Source organism: Semicossyphus pulcher, unplaced genomic scaffold (assembly GCF_022749685.1).
Source record: "Semicossyphus pulcher isolate SPU_LCO1_2020_fin unplaced genomic scaffold, fSemPul1.0.p SCAF_2, whole genome shotgun sequence".
In the NCBI taxonomy this organism is placed as follows: Eukaryota; Metazoa; Chordata; class Actinopteri; order Labriformes; family Labridae; genus Semicossyphus; species Semicossyphus pulcher.
In genome coordinates, this window is record NW_027211693.1 from 6,386,978 (window position 1) to 6,392,977 (window position 6,000).

Sequence of the window (6,000 nt, forward strand, 5' to 3'; positions counted from 1 at the left end):
TCAGGTATCAGCTGCTTCAAATCAAAACATCACTGTGGATCTCTACTTGTTTGTTCTTGTCACATTTTTGCCATAGAAAGTTATGTGAAGTAGCTGATCATTAAATTAAACCACATGTAGAGTCAAGCCGTGCTCATAAAATAAACCACACTCCGACTTCTTTATTAAATATAAATATGCAATACCGGAAATGAAATACTCGTTTGAACTCTTAAACACTGTTGCAAAAGAGCCATGGGGTATGTAGTCTGGATTTATGGCTTGATTTAGTTGCTCATGGGTTTGATCTTTGCATGAAGAAGTGAGGAGACAAATTCTATGTTGCAGAATTTCTGTTGGTCAAAACATCGAGGGGAAACAGCTGATTTTGCAAGCATTCCTTCTGAATCAAAGAGTTGATATTTGCAATTTTGCACAGACGTCCAACTGTAAGAGAGTCATCATGGATCTCACAGACTGCTCAGAGGGTAAGGAGCTTGAGAACTCCTGGTCTCCCCGATTAACTACATTTTTGGTTGCAGCTAACTCTATCTTACTCCTCTTTGAGTTAGCTGCTAACTGCTAATGGGTCGCACACCACTTTCCCGCCTTGCTGCCTCCTCCATTTACAAAGACGTAGACTGAGCTCTGTTACTACTTGGCTGCAGGCTTAAAAGAGAACAACGATGCTCCCCCATTCTGCATTCGTGCCTTATATACAGAACTGTAAGGCCGAATAACAGCGCATCATTCCTGCCTTCAACAGGCTGTGTAAAAAGAGCTGAATCGTTGGTTCTGCTTGTGTTAAACTTTGTCTGGAACTGAAAAAGTGAACTGTGTGTCCTAAACAGTGGTACAAATAAAAACACAGTCACTATAATTTACCAACCTGCTATGTTTGAATGTTGCCCGGTCAGAGGCCTCAGAAGAAGAAGCCAACATTACTTGAATGCCAACAAAATGTGCCAAGTTGTGTCCCCCTGATGTCCTGTTCTTATGTTACTGTTTTATATTTACATTTTAGGCCTTCAGCCAGCCCTCCAGCCCAGAGAGGCTGCCAGCCAGAGAGGTCACAGGAAGAATAACCTTCAACTTTAAAACATTACAATCACAGGAAAGAAATATTCTGTAAGTTGAAGGTCAAAGGTGAAATGAGTGTGTTGATGAATGGTACAAAGTTTCCCTGAGGAGAATTTTGGATGCAGTAAGGCTTTTGAGACTAAAACAAGAAGAAGAGGAGTTCATTTTTATAATATACGCTCTGAACAAAGTTGTCTTTTAAAAATACTAACTCCTTTGGGAAACATCTCAAGACCACAAACAACTGAGAGCTCTTTTATATTTAGTTATCAGAGTGTAGAAACAATAAAGAGTAAAAGGGAAGAAAAACAAAATGTGCCGGAGAGACACGGAAGTGCTCGGGGGCTTACAAAACAAATGTCTCAACCCAAAAGAAAACTCCACTGAGGATGACAAACAACCCATAAGCTGCAGCGTTAGTGGTTCAGTATATCACACGGAGCAGCAGCAGACCACCACGAACACTAAAAACAATCCAGGTCTCACAGGTGTAAGCTGAGATGGTGTGTGTCTTAGCAGCATCCAGACCATCCGAGATGACATTTCAATAATGTTCAGTCCTCAGGGTGGGGGTCGCCCGTTTGAGAACCAGGCTGTGATCTGAGGTCAGGGCGTTACTAAGCAGGGCCGGTATGTGTCAGGTGGTCTCAGTGTACAGTATTTCATCTAAGTGGACATTCCAATGAGACTCCAGGCTACGTCCTCAGCTTACCTCCACGCTTTGATTCCTGCTGATTAAAAGAGAAGTCCATGCTATAAACACCGGGAGCTTCTGAACTCTGCCGACATGCTACGGTCAGGCTGACCTCAGATGGCTTCAGGGGCAATAAGAGATTCCAGCGTTTGCACCTGCATACGACTGAGGGTGAAGAAGCAAAATTAAAATAGTTAATTTTGTCGAGATTAAATATTTTTTAATGCAATATTTCTGCAACAGAATGTTTTGCATTCTTTGTCGCAATTCTTTGTCTTTGTGTGTGTGCACCGTTTAACCCTTCATTTATCTGAATGTACACTCGTACACTAATCCTCATTGCTTCACTGCTCTCTCTTCTACTTGTTTTCAATTCATTTTTTAATATAAATATAGTCTTTTGTAATGCCACATCCATCTATTCTATTATAAGATTCATAAATGGTAAATGGACTGCACTTATTTGGTTCTTTCCTCGTCTTCAAACCACTCAAAGCACTTTTAAACTACTGTCACATTCATCCATTCACGCCCCTTCCAACGGCTAATATGCCTATGGCTAATATCAGGATCTCTGCACATTCAAATACTGACAGCTATGCCTTCAGGAGCAATTGGTGAGCAATCAGTGTCTTGTCCAAGGACACTTGGACATGTGACTGTAACAGTCAGAGATCGAACTGCAAACCTTCTGATTGAGACACAACCAACTCTACCACCGAGCCACAGCTGCCCGTTCCTGTTTGTTTTATTTATCTATATCAATCAGGAGAAACTTCATTATGAATAAACAATTATTTAATTTACAAGATTAGAAAAGAAAGAGAAAGGGCAAAGTCTTTGGTGACTAGACCCCATCGTGACGTCTTCATGTATTCGAAAAGGGAAGTGGGGCTGAGAACAGGATTAGATACCTCCCTGATGGAGTCTAGACACTGGTGCTGGTGGTGAAGGAAGGATGACTGCAGGATGGATTGACTGACGTTCGGTTTCACATGTGACTCCACCGTCTTGGGTGAAAGTGCTGTGCTTGTTTGATGCATCACCACCGACCTCAACTCCAAACAGACTTTCTCGCACTGTATACTACATCACCTCACTTCCTCCTTTCTTCCTGTCATTATTATACCAATAGAGCTGGCAGCCAACATACAGTTGTAGTTTGGATAAGGACAGACTTTCTTTACTTTGTAGAATTGTGTTTGTGACGATAAAACTTGATTTGGTTTGATTCATAGAGGAAGCGGTGCAGAAACCCCCTCTATGGAACATTTTCTACTCAGTGAATGAAAGCATGTAGAATAACACAATTGTAATTCAGAGAAGAGATTAGAACTGTTTTTATTAAACATTTAGATTCTCTGAATATTAGATACTCTATTCTATTTAACAGCTGCAGCAGGTCAGATTCATTGGACCTCCCTATGATCAGGGAGGGTTTATCCGTCTGGGACGAGTTCAGCCAATGCCGAGCAGTCTGCATATGAGATTATGAGATACTGCTGTCTTGATTTTGTTTTACCCCAAAGCAGGTCAACAGAGGGAAGCTCCCAGAATGTCCAAAATAGAAAGAGTTCATCGTCTAAAGACCATCATGTCCAGAGTAAATGTCATGGCACTGTTAATACAGTAGTTTGTGTTATGTCCTGTGAATAAGTGCTGGATGACAGAGAAAGACACACATGCAACTTGCAAGAATACAAAGGTACCACCATTATTGGTTACCAATCTCCTAGTCAGTCAGTCAGTCAGTCAGTCAGTCAGCTGAGTGAAATCCAGTCATGTAAGCTGAATTCCAAATATAACCATCCAGGACAGGGGAACACATTGGTACACGCAAATCTACACAGGCAGCTGTTATGTGTGCCTGATTGAGATTTCTTTTAAACAAACACAGTCTCTGTTTGCATTCAGTGAAAAAAAAATCAATATTTAAAATCATTCATTGTGTGCAGCCATGTTTTTTTTGCTAGCAATCCTCTTCTTCCTTGCAGTTGTTAGATAAGTGCTACGTTTGCTTGTGTCAACTGTGTGTGTGTGTGTGTGTGTGTGTGTGTGTGTGTGTGTGTGTGTGTGTGCGTGTGTGTGTGTGTGTGTGTGTGTGTGTGTGCTTTTGCATGCAGGATTAATGATGAAGTGCACCACAGTGAACACTGCCCCATAGCACTACTAGTGGTCAAAAACTCCTATCTTTAAGGCATTGCATATACAGTATAATTTCTGCACGAGTTGCTTTTGTTATGATGTAGATTTAGATTTTAAAAATACAGCAAATCAACTAGTGGAACAAACTTTAGCCATATGTGGGTCTAGCTGCAGTTATAAATAGCTTGCAAGTGAAAAGTGCAAAGCAATTTGAACATTACAAGGAATTTGCCTTGGTCTGATGCAGAATACACAGATGCAGAATGTGCACAGAATACACATAAGCAGTGTATCCTTCAAAGGATGCTCGCAACAAAGGATGAGTCATTCGTAGCCTGCATACACCGCTAAAGCCAAACTGAAATGAGATGATCTGGTCTACGGAGGATTTCCTGTTTGCGTCACCGGCTGCCCATAACCTTGCGTCGCCTAGCAACAGGCTGCTTGCTGGCAAAGCTAACACAACTTAACCTATTATTTTAAAGATAATTTGAAGTTTCAAGACCCCTTTTGTTTTTTAACATTCATATCACTAGGTTTTCGATTGAGTTGAAGCCAAAAAAGAACGTTTAAAAGTGTATTCCTCGCCCGCCTAAGAGTCCGCCATCTCGTTTGTATTGGCACGCAATGAATCTCAGGTGTGTTGGACCATGATTGTCGGCTGCATCTGAAGGAGCCTTCGAAATGGGACAGCCTTTGACGTGCTGCTGTGCCTCGATCAGTCTAGAAATACGTCCTTCGAAGGATGCAGCCCCTGAATTGGGACACAGCTTTAGAGACATAAATAGAGGTGGGGTAACATAAGATACAAAATGAAATGTATAATGTAGTTTGAATATAAAAATACTGCTGAATATGTCTGCTAACGAAAAGTTCATCCATTCTAAACAAGGATCAACTTAAACTTTGAATGTTAAGTACATTTTACTTCTAATACTTTGTTTTATGTCGTTATAAATACTATAAACACACTGTTCCATTGTCTTGTTGCTATTCTGTCATTGCTTCTTACAGTAAGTAAAGGCTTCAGGTTCTTTTAAGCTTTAAATAGACAGAGAATCAGTCTGTCAGAAAGCCAAACAGTCAGCTGGCCAGACACACTGAAGACAGTCAGCCAGCAGACCAGCTTCACAGAAGGGCCAACGAAACACATTTTACTGTGAAATAGGCCAATAAAATATGTAATGTGTGCACCAGTGTAACACTTTTAATATTAAGTGTGTCCATAAAGAAGCAATAAATCACAGTAAACAGTATGAATGACTGACTCCGTGGTCACAATCCTTCTTGGCACTGTAATCTAGCTTTGATTACAGAAGGATTAACTGCAAGTGTTGTGAATGACAGAGAGTTTCAGAAATGCAAATAGGCTGCAGATATGGAAATGCTGGGGAAGTTTTAGGCAGATATTCAAATCAGGAGATGAATATCAAGCAAAGGGCAGTTTCCTCTTTTCATTATGAGTTGTTGTCGGCCTCCATTTTAAACAGTGTTGATGCAAAAACCAACATTAGCTCCCAGAATACCTCTGCCTCTGCGTGCGTTATATTTAGAGACGGGCTCCTAAAAATGAATCACTTTACATTTCTCATCCTTAAAGGCATCTTGCGGGGGACATTACTGAATCAAGAGCGCTCTGATTTATGGCGGCGTTTAATTCAAGGCAGCGCGGATCATTGACATGTAACCGGGGAATTTCATTACTTGCTTGGCCAATCTGGCGAAAGGCTGCAGGAAAAATACTGTGTGGAGAGAATCTGAGTGATATAGGTATTAATTCATCCTGTGTGGTGTGTTCACTTGTGCTCGCGCTTGTTCAACCGTTTTCTTTCTCACTCGCACAGTCACTTCTTCACTCAATCACTCTGTGGCTCGCCCGCAGTCACTGCGCCGGCAGGGTGACCTTGACCTTTGCACTACTTCACTCAGCGTGTCATGTGGGTGTCTGTCCACTCACATATTGATGCATCCGAACAGCCATGTTACATATGTTTTGACCGCAACAAGGCTACAGTTTACTCACATATTTAACATGTTTCAGGTGATGCGTGTTAATGCTTTCTTCGTGTGTTTTGCTGTGAAAGTGGGGGTTGCTTTTGTCG